Source organism: Chrysemys picta, chromosome 13, assembly GCF_011386835.1.
Source record: "Chrysemys picta bellii isolate R12L10 chromosome 13, ASM1138683v2, whole genome shotgun sequence".
Classification (NCBI taxonomy): Eukaryota; Metazoa; Chordata; order Testudines; family Emydidae; genus Chrysemys; species Chrysemys picta.
The window spans coordinates 41,502,814-41,518,249 of record NC_088803.1 but is presented as its reverse complement, the minus strand read 5'-3'; the positions used below and the strand labels follow the sequence as shown (position 1 = coordinate 41,518,249).

General features: G+C 38.2%; 1 long non-coding RNA gene across 3 annotated transcripts in view; it reads right to left on the bottom strand.

The window, feature by feature from the left end:
* Positions 1-14,746, bottom strand: part of LOC101937033 (uncharacterized) — a 32,943-nt gene extending 18,197 nt beyond the window's left edge. The window contains exons 1-4 of one of the 3 annotated variants that reach the window (XR_010592305.1): positions 14,370-14,746; positions 14,206-14,254; positions 11,843-11,934; positions 5,670-5,758 (exon numbers count right to left, since the gene is read on the bottom strand). This is a non-coding gene — a long non-coding RNA (uncharacterized LOC101937033). Of the gene's footprint in view, positions 1-90; positions 5,759-11,842; positions 11,935-14,205; positions 14,255-14,369 lie in introns of those variants that run through there. The other 2 variants (XR_010592307.1, XR_010592306.1) reach the window with 2 other exon arrangements.
* Positions 14,747-15,436: the final 690 nt, after the last annotated feature.

Genomic DNA, 15,436 nt, shown 5'->3' with positions numbered 1-15,436 from the left:
ATGCTGGGCCCTCTATACATATTTAATTAATTACAAGCACACACTGAAACCAGTGCTAACAAAGTTGTGACATTCCCAGTTAAGGTTAACACACTTTTTAACTCAGATCAGTATGTCTTGTGTTTCACCATGGTTGAGTTAGTTAGTAACACCTACAGCTGGTTGAAATTTTCAGAATTTTGATTTTTTTCAGTGAAATTTTTTGTCAACATTTTGATAAACAAAAGGGATGAATTTTTAGCAAAAATGTTCATGAAAAATTAATCCTATCTTTCCGCAGCTATAAAGCTGGTTATAATAAATACAAATAACAAAAAAGTCATCAACATTTAGCAGTTTTGGAGAATATCACTACAGATGGCAGAGATATAGGATTAAAAAAAAAGATGATTCTGTAATACAGATAATAAATATGATCCCAGATTTGATCCCAGATGCACCCATGGATCTCAGTTAACTGGAGCTCTGTGTGCATATGGTAAGTGATGACTCAGTTGGACCCCATATTTTTAGTGAAATACAAATAAAATATGGTAAGCAAAAAATTTACATCGTTTATGCCCAAGGAAGAATTCCTAGTGAGATCTGTGAATGTGTAGAGACTTTCCCATGTTTATTTCTAGGAATATCAAACTGGTGTCATTAAGTGACACACACATTTATGACTTTTTATATTACTTTTCTGAGCATATCTCACCAATTGCTTCTGATCAGCTCAGTTGATTAGAATCATTTGGAAAACAAGAATAAAGGTAAAAATAAATTCTATACTAAGGCAAAATTTTAGGGGATTCTTTGAAATAAATTATACTGATATATTTCTCCCAAGAACTGGCATTTGTAAATATTTTCTAAAATGAACTGGAGGGAGGGGAAGAACCCTGGCTGGGTGTAGTTAATGATCAAATATTTGTTTTAAACACATGCAAACACTTGGTTGGAAAACACTTTAAATTTATAACTTTTGGCAAATTCGTTGACATTTGGCAACACTGCCTCCATTTAGAATATCTGTGACAATTAGCGTCTTCCATATGGTAAATGAGAACAAAAAACTTGCAAGACTCTATAAAATCTCCATTTTAGTTCATTCACCTGCAGCCATATAACTATCATCAGGGTAAGGCAAAAGGTTATTAATAAAATTTGTTATATCGCTACAGTGAAACTTTGTTTTCTTAAAAATATATGCATAGACTTTCTTCCTATCACTTGTAATCAGTATATATAAAAGCTTTGCTAGGAATATATTAATTTGTTTTTAACACTTGATAGTTTAATAAATAATAATAATAAACATATACAGTGCTTTAGTTATTGGGCTCAATACAAGGGTAACTAGGGAAAATTTAAGGCCTGTGCTATACAGAAGGTCAGACTAGATGATCTAATGGAAGTCAATGGAAGACCCTAAGGCCAAAAGCAGCCCTACTCAGAACAGGACTTAAATACATGCTTCACTTTAAGCATATGCTCATGTTCCATTGAAGTCATTGTGCTCTGAATCATCGCCTTAATGAATTAAGAATTATCATTCGACATCTTTCATCACTATCAAATGTATCTACCTTTTAAACTATACCTCATATTTCCTGGTGCCGCGTATATTTCCATCAATAATAATGAGTCAAATTAGTAGAAAATTCACAGTTGGAATAACAACATGTGAGGTGTCTCGTGCATTGTAAAAGTCTTTGTGCAGGTAAAGTTGCTAATTAGTCCCCTTGCCTGCTGTTTGAAATCAGCTGTTAGAACAGTTTCAGTTACAGTATTGTGGTGAATCATTTCCTTCTGATGCTTGTGGTGATGGATCATGTGGCTATATTTTCACACCAGCTTTAAGACAAAAGATTCCTCTCTCCAGCAACAAAGCTTGGGACATATTCACTAGGAGATACAAAATATTATCTATCTGTATTTACATAACTAGTATGAGCAGTGATTTGTAATGTTTTACTTTCCTTTATTCTTCTTAGTTGTCAATGTACAAGAACATACTCATGTTTATTCTCTTTTTGTATTTGTACATTAATCTAAAACAATCTTCGTGGGAAGAAGACCTTATAGCAAATGTTATGATAAAACTAAGAATACACATCTGAGATTTTTTAAATGTCCATCCTTCTTTATGGGGATGGAGGTATCTCACTAATAGAATGTTCAGAAAAAGAGACCATTGTTCCAGAGACAACTACCAAACTGTAGAGCACACATAATTTAGGACTTAAAAAGAGAAGAAATACATGCCTGTGCTTCCATGACTGCGTATACGCAGTTGTACACACAAAAACATATGTGTAGAATACGTACCGGCAATTGCTGTGATTGTTCAGGACAGCTCTTATGCGTTAAGTGTGGTTAACTGTAAGCTCATGCACTGGATTGGGACTCAGCAAACAAGAGTTCTATTCCTGGCTCTGCCACTAGTCTGCTAGATGACCTTAAGCAAGTTACTTTCTCTCTCTCTGCCTCAGTTTCCCCATCTGGAAAATGGAGATAATGATACTGACCTCTTTTGTAAAGCATTTTGAGATCTGCTGATCAAAAGTATTATTATATTAAAACTGAACATGTGCTTAGGAGCTGCCTTAACAGGGATGGGCTTAAACATGTGCTTAATTGCTTTCCTGAACAAAGAAAGGACCCTGATTCTACTCAGTACTGACTGCTTCCTGCAAGGTGCTCAGTGCCCTTGGCTCCCAATGATTTTAATGGGAGTTAAGTATCTGGCTCTTTAGGAGGTCTGGAAGTAATCAATATTTAGATAAAAATGCACATTAGAACACAGGAAACATCAAGAGTAGAACAATATTCCACGCTTATTTCAGTCTCTTAGATCCCCATCATTACAGCGACAGTGTCCAGTGTTACTTTCAAGACTGATTTTGTTCGGTGAAACTTAGGTGAATCAGCACCCCAGATTTTATTGTTTTCATCATGGCATTGAGAGTTGGTATTTTAAATTTCACAAAGTAATTTTTAATTTCCACCAATTATTTTCTCCTTCCTCCTCCAAGGTCTTTGCCCTGAGGTCTGGGAACATCATTACCTCGGGAAGATCATTTCCTTTCCGCTGCTGCTCATAATTACAAAACAGTTAACTGAATACAGAAGAAGGGACCCAAACCTGCTACCCTAATTCATGGGAGTAACTGTCCAGTGAGTTATCCCAATGCACCAAATCCTGAAGTCCAGTTTGCCTCAGTGAAAGTTAAGATCTCAATCATGCAAAGACATCCACATGTGCATAAGCATGGGAAGTCAAAAGGGACTACTTAACTTATAGTTAAGCATGTACATAGGTCTTTGCAGAATTGGGATATAAGGACATCAAGAGTCAATCTCACTGCCTTCAATAATATTACTCACACGAGCATGGGTATGAGGACCAGATTATCCAGTTGTACAAAGAAAGATTCATAGATGTGGGGGGAAAATATTATTCAAAATATAATGAAAGATACAACAGTGACTAATTATCACTGTTCCTGAAAGAAGCAACCTAGATGTCAAGTAAAAAGGAAGGTCTCTTCTTTCTTCTCTCTTTAATCTACAACAATGAATTTCCTTCCTGATGGCATGAGAAGGGTGTGTGTAAGGGTTGAGAGATGGGTGTATTTGCATATTCTGTGAGAGATGCAGGATGTCACACAGGGGCAGAGAGAGAAAGAATAGTGATTATGTGGAGACACTGACACTTGAATGTTATTGCCCCTGCTACAGTATTTTTGATAGCAAGATCAATGTAACATTGGCTGTCCTTGCAAACAGAAACAGTCAATAAATAAATTTGCCTGTATTTTTCTAGCTTACTATTGTACAATGCAGAAATAATACAGGTTACTAAACAACTGTCACCTTTGATTTGCAAATCTAATTAAATGTGCATATGTTTGTTTCTCTTAGATCATTAAGCAAATTAAAAGATAAAGGAAAGGAAAACGCTACAAGTGAACTAGATCTGAATTTTTTCAATTTGTGGAGACATTTGACCTTGGGTGGTGGTGATTGGTGGGTTTTTTTGTTTTTTTTGTAAATACTTCTGTGGTGTTTACAGTTTGTCTATTGGGAAAATGTGTTATTTAAAATAAACCTGCACTGAGGCACTTGAATTTCTAGGATTTCAATCAAACTAAAACGATCTTCACGTAGTCTTGGGTCAACAGATATGTTGTTTCAGTGACTTTCTGGTTTTGAAGCACCATTATGCTTCTGATTTTTATTACTTTGTATCGTTTTAAATGAGCAATGGCCAAATCCATCCACTTTACTGGGACGAATTTCCTAAGCCATGTGAACAGGATTTGGCTCTGTTGTTGAACTATTATAAATATATCCATTCAGGTCAATCCACTGTCCTTTTAGCAGCTCAGATTTATTTAGAAATAATAGTGTACAGATTTAGTCTTTAAGGTGCAACCGGACTCCTTGTTGTTTTTGTGGATACAGAATAACACGGCTACCCCCTGATATTGTACAGATTGTTTGTCTTTTAAATTGCTGGTCTCTGCAAATTCAATGAAGAATCTAAGGACTTTTTTTTTTTTTGTTAAATGTGGAGAGGTGACATTTTTTAATGGATTTTCCTTCCAAAAAGAGAGAAATTCCCCAGTGGGTTAAATCTTCCTCAATTTTCCATCTAAAATATTATCATCTTTTGTACCCTATTTTTAAAATTGAATTATTTTGCTATTGCCAGAGCAGTGGGCCAAATTCTTGATTACACCCTGATTACCCTCAGGTAAGAAATGGCTTACTCTGCACTTCCTGGTATACTGGGAACATTTTGCAGGATTAAACAGAGGAATGAGCTGAATCATCCCCTGCTCTGTGCTAGCCTAGAGCAGTCAAGCAGAGGCAGTGAAGCTCAGGGTTGGTGACATTCCTGGGAAGGAAATCTCTGCTTGGTTCCTCCTGCAGCCTGATTGTTGCTTGGGGATTACGGGGTTTGCCCCAAGGCCAGGGGACCCTCCCCTAAAGCCAACAGATCCCATGGATCTGTGTGGTCACAGGGGCTCGGCAGAAGACCAGTGAGATTCTGTGCCTCTAACATTTCTGGCCCCTGGTAATGCTACTCCCTGGAAGTTCAATGTAATTGGAGCCATATTACCCTGCCCCTTAAAAAGGAGATACCTGCACACAGAAGTGCAGAAAAGATACACTATATCGTCTAGGTAAACTGCACTACGTAAAGGGGAAATGATGCATATGTCCCTGACCCCAAACTATTTAGTACTTGCTTCCTTATGTAGGGATGATCCCATTGTGCTGCTGCTCCAAATGCTATTCTTCCTGTGGCTTAACTGACATGAGGCTTGGGTTCCTTAGAAGGTTATAAATGTGCAAGGATTATGCAGTGTGCTTCAGTGGGTTTCTATGCTCGGTTTACTGGCTCTGCCACTGATTTGATGAGAGACCTTGTTCAAGCCACACATCTCTCCAGGCCTTAGATTCCCCATGTGTAAAACAGGGATAGAAATACTTGCCTTCCTTTTGTAAAGCCCTTTGAACTCTAGGCACAAGTGCTTCTATTGTTGTTACAGTTGTCCACAAATTTTAACTAAATGGTGTGGTATCTTAGTTAAGGTTTACCCCACACTAATTGAATTGTGGCTCTATAAATGGGCCACTCCTGCATAAAGCTAAAAGGCCCCACAAAACTCACTTACCTTTCGGCCTGTTCTTAAATCCAACACTCTTTTTGTCTCTGTGTGTACAGTGTCCACCACAATGGAGTCCAGGGTTATGACTAGGACTCCTAGGAGATAATAATAATAATAATAATAAACAATACATAGGTCTAGAATATTAACCAAGTATACTTGTCACTATTGTCCTACTGTTCAAATCTTGTTTAGTTATGCGCGCACACACAAAACTCTGTTTAGTCCCTTGAAAGATTTCCAAATCAACAAAGGCTAGGTCAGTTCAGAGAAGTTTTCCTTCCTCATAAGGAAATTTATTCAAGGAAAATATTTATGAAACTAAGTGATAGCTATCTAGGGTAGGTGTAGGTGTATCTTGAGGTGTAGCTATCTGGGGTAGGTGTATCTTGAGACTAGTACATGATCATGGATTTTACATAGCCATTTATTATTATTATATTCAAATATATTTACTGAAGCAATTCCTTCGCTACTAGCATGTGGTTTAACCTAATTTTCTCAGAGCAATCCAACCAGTGCCACTCTCTGTGAACCTTTGCATGTTTCCTGTGTTGAAAAGAGCACATGTCTGCAGGACAGTTGGGATTTGTGACTTTCCTTTCTAAGATTCTCTCTCTCTCTCTCTTTGTTTTTAATTTTAACAAATAGTAGTTTTCTTTCTAAAGCATAAAAAAAAAGAAAGAAAGAAAGAAAGAAAGAAAGAAAGAAAAAGAACACACACACACATAAAAACCCCCAAAGGAAGGCTGTACTCTGGAGGGGAGATGAGGAGCTTAGCGGTGACAGCTGGAGAACTGCACATGGCAGTTCTTTATTGCCAGTATTTTGTTGGGGCTATGGGAATTGAGACTACCATAAAATGGTTATTGACAATCATTAAATGCTCATGTATCCCATATTCTGTATACACACACACACTCCTACATACAAATAAAGTGTATTTACTGTAGCTTGTGATAAAAAATTACCCTCAATACATAACCAGAGAAAAACAGCGTGCTTCCTCTCTTCCTTTTGCATAGGTGCAAATAGGCCCAAATAGTAGCAAACTGGAGGCACTGAGGGTGTGGAAAGGAAGTCTATAAAAACTCCAAAAGCAACAGAACTGGGTAGGAGTGGACAGAGGAGGACTGCAGAGAAGCTGTGCTCCCTAAGGGCAGCATGAAAAGAGAATGGGGTCATGGAAAACTGGCATAGCAAAGGGAGTCTGAAAATTATATGATCTCCTTACTTCAAAGGGAAGTTCTGTATAGGGGTTAATAATAGGATATAGAACCTTAGATCTTTTTGGAGATGGTGCAGGCACAAAATGAAGGAGAGAAAGGACCACATTTTCGTAGTTAGTTGTTTGGGTGTACACTGATTTGCATGCGAGATTACCATAAGTACAGAACAGGTAATGGTGCATGCAAATATACCCAATTAGTTATTTCCATGTACAATTACCTGGTTTCCATGCACAACTGTGAGAGTTACATGGACAAAGGAGTTGCCCATGTATACATACATCTGGAATACTCAATTGCATTCCCAGCTTTGCTTGAAAGTCCGGGCTTGCATGTCCAATGCGTGAGTTTTGATATCTCCCACTTTTGAACATATTACTTTGTTTCTCACACTTAATAAAACAGTCACATTTACTGTTAATTTTCAATATTTGTCAGTGACGTTATGTAAATGTACGTCGGCAACGTTCGGCACGCGGATCGCCAGGGCAAGCACCCTGGTGGGCTGGGCCAGCTTTATTTACCTGCTGACCCGGCAGGTTCGGCCGATCTCAGCCTCACTGGCCGCAGTTCACTGTCCCGGGCCAATGGGGGTGGCGAGAAGCGGCGCAGGCGAGTGATGTGCTGGCCACGGCTTCTCGCCGCCCCCATTGGCCCGGGACGGTGAACCGCGGCCAGTGGGGGCCACAATCGGCTGAACCTGCCGGTTCAGCAGGTAAATAAAACTGGTCCGGCCCACCAGGGTGCTTACCCTGGCGAGCCGCATGCCGAACGTTGCCGACCCCTGATGTACATACATAACACTATTCAATGTCCCTGTATATTATCAACTTACCAGCTTTTCTAGTCTTCTGTGGTGCAGCTTCAAAGGGTTTAAATTTACCATACAATATGAAAATGGTATAATGCCTGTGACAAACTTTGCTGTGCTGCTCCTGCGGAAGAAGCAGGAAGTCTGAAGCAGGAAGCATTTTTTCACTCTCATGGCTTATAATGTCACCAGAAGCCCTTGATAAAGATATAGCTGCATCTGTTAGTCAAGGACATTGTCACTAAAGTCTGATATTAGCAGAACGATGGGCCAGATCTGCTTTCCAACAATACCAATAGCTGTTGCATTACACAGTTGACACACTATGCTTTTTATTTTTTCCCCCTCTAAGTATGCATGCACAAGTACTTTCCAGGTATTATATATAATCCAACTTTGGTGCCTTTGAATTGGACATTTTTATAAATGACTTGCCTTCCTAGATACAGACACAGCCACCAGAACTGTGTGAATATAATACTGACTGACTTTTACATTATAACTAATTCTGTCCTGAAAGTCAATGCAGTTTTCTCTCAGGACGCTCCACCATTTATATAATATTTTCAGTTAAGCAACTGCAAGAGACGTGTAGAGGAAAAATGAATGCCACTGTACATAGCCTGCATCGATCTGACAAAGGCCTTCAACATGGTCAACAGAGAGGGCCTTTTTATTGTTCTGAAGAAATTGGGTTGTCCCCCCGCAAACTGTTGAACATCATTCGTTCCTTACATCAAGGTATGAGGGCAACTGTAGTGTATGAAAATATAGAACCAAATGCTTTTGACATTAACAATGGGGCAAAATTGGGTGTGTCTTAGCCCCCGGGCTCTTTGACATCTACCTTTCATTCCTGCTTCTTCATGCATTTAAGGACAGAAATTAAGGCATTTATCTTCAAACCAGACTAGATGGAGGCGTGTTCAACATCGCAAGGTTTAGAGCGAAAGCCAAGGGGAAAGAGCCGGTTATGAGAAGTTTCCTGTTTGCAGATGGTGTGGCCTTGATTGCCCATCATGAATCTTCCCTGCAAAATCTCTTGGGTAGATTTTCTACATCATGCAAGAGATTCAGATTTACAATTACTTTCAAGAAGACTATGATCATGTACCAAGGAGTGGAAAAACCAGTGCCCGATGTCACTCTGGAGGGTAAATCTCTTGGTGTTGTTGACAGCTTTTGCTACTTGGGTTATACGATCAGCAGGAATCTTAACCTTCAGACTGAACTGACTAATAGAATTGGAAAAGCAGCTAAGAATGTTAGGTTATTACAGAACCGGGCATGGAGTAACAGCAAACTATAGACAAAGGTTAAGATGTGAATCTACGAGACGTGTTCTGTCATCCCTGCTTTATGATTCAGAAACAATGACTACATATCATTGCCACATTAGCAGATTGAACAGCTTCTACATGAAATAGCTGTGTAAGATTCTGAAAATAAAGTGAGAAGACAAAATACCAAACACAGAGTGCTGGAGCGCACAAGACTGACACACTTAGAAACCGCTATCAAGAAGAGGAGGTTGCGATGGCTCGTTCATGTCAGGAGAATGGGAGGAGACGTCTATCCCCAAGAATATTTTGTACAGCGAGATTCAGGATGGCTCTAGAAAGCAGGGTTGCCCTTTATGGCAGTACTACGACATGTAAAAATGATATGAAGTCATTCAACATCAATATAGAAAGCTGTGAGGCGTGCACAGAATCCCATCCAATTTGGAGTGAATAAGTGGCACTGGGTGTAGCTCAACATGAAGTGGCTTTGTTCCAGAGGATGGAAGCAAAGTGAGAAAGAAGAAAGCAGTGTTCTGTAATCTTGGACTCTAACTCAGATAACACATGGAGCTGTATAATTTGTAACACGCTTGTCACTCTTGAATTGTCAACCATAAGCAGATTCATCAGGCACCTGATTAGACCTCTTATGCATATACCATGATCCAGTTTGGATTGATGGTGCCAATGACTATGATAGTGGAGGGATAAATTTGATGTCAAAACCTCAAAGGAACATTTGTAGGCTAAAAAAAATCCCATTTAGAAACATTTAAAATCTCAAGGTAAGCTATGACTAACAATATTTTAGATGAATAAACTGAAATAGGTTTGCATTTTAAATGTATTTTTCTCCATATATACTGTATGCAGTGTTGTTCCTAGGATATTAAAGAGACAAGGTGGGTGCGGTGATATCTTTTATTGCACCAACTTCTGTTGGTGAGAGAGACAAGCTTACACAGAGCTCTTCAGACAAGAATGTTCAGACAAGATCTTCATAAGTTGGTTCAATAAAATATATTATCTCACTCACCGTACATGCTGTTTATTTATTTATTTTCATTTATCACCAGTTAGACAGGAAAATGTGTTACCTTCATCTTTGTATATAGTCAAAAATATATAATCCCTAGGATAAATTTCAATTTTGTGGCTCTCATGTATTAGTGTAACACCTCAAGGTCTTGTTAGAAAACATTTCTTTCTTTCTCCTTCCTTTTTTTTTGAAATCATGGAAATATTTCCAATGTTGGTAGGTTTTCTCCAAAACTTATCTTAAGAAAAACCTAAATCTGGGACAATACTTGACATGGGTGTCCATTTAAAATATGTTTATTTAACAGAAAAGGCTAAATGAAGGCAAATTTTGCCCATAGATTGTTCTGAAAAACAGCCTAACATGAGTAGGCTGAGGGCAGAATGTAGTCCTATTCAATATACTTGCCATATTTGCAGCAAAACCCTAAGGGCCCAATCCTGAAGCATTATTTACGTGAATGGAGATCACCCTTGTTGAATCATGCTAAGCCTCAGTCCCGGAATGAACTCCCCGTGGGAGGATCTCTGCAGTTGCGCGTAGTCCGGGCTCCATGCAATGGGAGTCTGCCCAACATTGCAGGATTGGGGCTCCTGACAACAGACACAGGTTTATGTTCATGAGAAAAAAAAAATCTCTCTAAGCATGTTAGAACCCTGAGTTAGACTCACAGCTGCTATAAATTAGTGTAGCTCCACTGAAGTCAATGGCACTGCGCTGATTTGCAAAAGCTGAAAATCTGGTCCATGCATATATGTATACAGCTTCTTGCTGGCACCACTGCAACCATGTTTACACTAACGTTTCCCTGCAAATTTCCCAGCCTTGTTCTCATGCTGACGCCACTGCTGATAGCAATAGTGAGAACAGATAAGTGTAGACAAGTTTCTGGTGGCCTCTAGAGTTTTAATGCCAGCAGCCAATCTACACTATTGTTCCTACTGTTTGTCTATACTAGAGCTCCTACTGTTGACACTACTGGTTGTCTTCTGCCAGTGGTAGTGTAAGGGTGAGAAGTTTGAAGACAAATACTAGCAAAGACCTAGCTATTGTGTAAACAGGACCTAGTATTATGCTACACTTACTGTAATTTGGCAAGATTTTCCTGTGCTATCTTTCTCTCATAAGTATCTGCATATGATCTGGGGTAACAGAAATCAGCTGGGACCACTGACAACATCTGTGCAGATTTTGCCTCAACTCTGTACAATTGTGTGGGAGATTTGGGCCCATATCAGTGAGATTTTGTCAGGGATTATGGCTAAAATCGGCAATTTCGGCCAAGAGACTGAACCTAATCTTTCACGTTGCTGAGAGCTTCCCGGAGCAGCTAAGTGAGGTCAGAGCCCAAATAAAGTAATTTGACCTAAATGGCATTGCCGATGCTCAGCACTGCTCAAGGTCAGGCTCTTTATTGGAGATCTCCGGCTGTACAGGATTGCACATGCATGCCAGAGCATTATTACTGCAACTACAGGGAAGGTGGGAAAAATCAAGTAAACACAACAAAAGTACAGGAAAAGGTTCAGGTCACTAGTCAATCACCAAAGAAAACAACCAAAAATGTTCTGAAGCAAAAGGTATATGAACATATATACAATGTTTTCAAAATGTGAAATACATCCAATGTCTATGTGAAGAATATTTGAGGCAACTATCTCTGACTCTGATCAAGGAATACTTGTTCTCATTAACAAGCATTAGAAACCAGTGGGATCCAACAATATACCAAGGCTTTGTCAACTGTCATGCTAATGCCCCATTTTAAACAGTCACTCATCTCTTTATATCCTTTCAAATGCACATTTTTGTCATACCAACTGCAAGGCATTCAAAATGTTCAGAAGCACCAGGAATTTTGCTGCATTGGAGATCTGAGACAGAGGTGCTGATGAAGGGACAGCAGCGACTGTAAGAAGAAAAAAATAATAATTAAAGATAGAGCCCAGGGAATTCTTTCTGCTATGAGACTACAGGGAGAAAGAATGTTGAGGGCTTATGAGAATTGTAATGCCTCTTCAGGATTGAGCAATACCATCTTACATTTATATAATATCTTTCATTCTGTGGGATCTCAGAGCAGTTTACAAATTAACACGATAGCCACTTCTAGTTTATGAAAGACAGATGATTAATTTTTTTATATTGTGAAAGTTATTATTATTTTGGGTTTTTTTGGTAAAAGTGCCTCTTGCATCCCATCCTCTTTGACCTAGAATCCTATCAATAAATACTGCAGTGGCATTTCAATTGAGCAAGAGGGCAGCTTCTAAGGTAAATATTTTTCTAGAGTAAAACTAAAAACCTCACCACATTGAGTCTAACTCTAGGGATTGCATCTCATATAGCCTTGTGTAATCTTACACCTAAAGAACCTTTACAAAATGAATACTTTCTTAACTCTAAATTAATATGCACACATAATCTTAAGGTTTCAGAGTAACAGCCGTGTTAGTCTGTATCCGCAAAAAGAAGAACAGGAGTACTTGTGGCACCTTAGAGACTAACAAATTTAACAAAGTGGGCTGTAGTCCACGAAAGCTTATGCTCTAATAAATTTGTTAGTCTCTAAGGTGCCACAAGTACTCCTGTTCTTCTTTTTACATAATCTTAAGTCTCTCCCTTATTGCTATTTTAAAGTAGATATATATTTGTTGCTTGTTTTAATTGGTGTCCTTGGTCCAGTTCCTAAAGATCTCAGCCCATATCACAAAAATACAATCAGAATTAGCAGTAATTGTTGCTTTTTTTGGCATTTTCAGCCTTCGAATGTAGAGTGAATGTACCATGAAATATAACTACAGCACTTTTTTTCCATTTTCAGAGGTGGTTCTTCCAGAACTGGGGAGTTTTGTGAAATTTTGTGTGACTATTTCCATCATTTCTTCTTTTATGTTGTACATATTCTTGTAGATGTAAATGAAATTTTGACCACAAAAAGAGTCTCTTTATGCAAACAAAGCAAATTTCCACAAGTTTAACTCAACAGTTCTTTTTGATGGAAACAAATCCATTTTCCAGTACATAATAAGAGAGGAAAAAAGAACTGATTTTAAGTAGTTTTATATTTCACTTAGAGAATGATATGAGCTGCAAAATTCAGATGTGGATCCAGATGCAAACCTCCCCATTATTCAGGGTTGTTCAGATCTGGAATTTTGGTATGGACTTTTTCACTTCTACTTTTGTTATGAATGTTACACATATATTGGTGGGATGTCATGAAGAAATCTGCACTGTGCTTTCTCTGTTCTGCAGACAAATAAAGAACTTCAATGTACAGGCCCATGAAACCAGTAATGTGTTAGGCCCTGATCCCATAACTACTTACACATGTGCTTACCTTTACGCATGTGAGTAGTCCCATAGTTAAGCATGTGTTTTCAGAAATTGGGCCTTAATATTACATTTTTTTTTAAAGAAATGGAGGTATGTAATTGTAAACATGTTTATGTTCTTGCTTTTCTACAGACAAAAGAAAGGATTTTATAAACAAAGAGGATTGTAAACCCCAAACTAATCAGACAAAAAGGAAGAGCCGGGATTAATAGTTTGTTCCCAGATCTGACTCTTGATATCCAGAGTAAAGGCCATGTGATACTAGAAAAGAAAAATTGGAATCTGACCAATAACAAAAGTTATCAGTGTCTCGGGTACTGATAGCTGAATGCATTCTGGGCAATAGCTGTGGTTTTATAATCTCCATTTAGCATATTTCCTCAGGCAGCCTTTTTTGCATAATTTACATTTTACCAATTTATTTGTATTAATTGCACAGGTACTCTGTGATGAATAAATAACAGACTCCTGGCCCCAAATATCTTACAGTTTAAAAACACAACTCAGCAGAAAACAGAACATATGCAGACACAGTGGAGTGCTGCCATTGCAGAAAGAAAGCTTTGGGGGATAGGTGGGTGGTCAAAAGCTTGAGTTTGCTAGAATAGCAAATATTTTAAGAAATATGATAGCTTGTAACCATCGCAAAGTAAACATGTTTAGCAAACCTTTGCTTGCATTTGCTATATCATAGGTCTTGTACATTGTGATAAGTAAACAAGGAAGTTAGAGGACACTGAATATTTCAAATCTGTTAAATAAAGTTCATGCTTAACCAGAAAAAAAAAATCAAAGACAAATGTAAAGCTTCAAATATACAGAAAAGGTATTATAAACATACCTGCCTGTACTTGAAATTATGCATTTTCATTCACAGCATGTGTATTTCACTGAAAGAAACAAACTAACGTTTATTTTGCATGATAAAAATAAGATGATTCATGTTAAATTCACTACACAATGTAACTGAACCTACACATTCTGGACAAGTATTAAAATACCTACAAAGTGCATTTTGAACGACTGCAGTCCTTTTAGTCTACTAGAATGCAAAAAAAAAGCTGCTGCTGATTATAGAGGGAGACTGGTAACTGAATATGCGTTGAAGAGATAGTTACTAATGCAGCAGGGAGGCACATTCTTGGTGGGGGAGGGGACGTGTAACCTCATGCATGGTTACCGATCAGTAAGGAGGTACAGCATAAAATCGCTTCTTGGATTAATTGATGTTGCAAAAACCTGATTGCTTGCAAGTCTCTCATCACTGTGTCATCTGTATCTTCACTTAGTAAACCTAATCATGTGAGCATGTTAGTCAAATCTGACACTACGTCTAGCTACAAAACTGTCTCTGTAGCAGGCATTTCCTGTAAACATACTACTGTGTGAGGCAAAAACATAAAAGTCAGCTGACACATGATTGGCTTTTCTTTTACTCCTTGCTGAAATAAAAAAGTAATTTATATAAGAGAGAGGTAAAAAAACAAGTACATAAAACATTGCAAAAGCCTTAATCACAAGAGTCTATGTAATTATATAATCATCATAGTATCTATCTGAACACCTCACAAACATGAGTAAATTTCAATACCCCTGGGAGGTAGGGAAGTATTATTATCCAATTTTACAAATGGGAAACTGGTGCACAGAGATTAAGAGCAGTCTTGCCAACCCCAAGTGATCAAAAACATGAATCAGGCCCCTAAAATCATGAGATGTTTTTAAAAAATACATGTCTTATTTTTTATTTCCTTCTGATGTTTGAGCCTTTACATATTGGTCATGTCTTCAAGCTTTTCTCCACACCCATGAGAGCTAGAAACAATACACTTTTTTAAAAAATGAAAGCTGAGATTCTCACCACTTGCCTCCAAGAGCAGGGGCTTTAAGAAAACCACCAAATTGTGTGAGACTCACATTAACATTGTAAGAACTGGCAACACTAACAAGACATGTCCAATGTTATACAGGAAGTCTGTGGCAGCCAGGGCCAGCTCCAGCTTTTTTGCCGCCCCAAGTGGCGGAAAAAAAAAAAAGAAAGAAAGAGAGAAAAGAGAAAAACCTGATCGAGC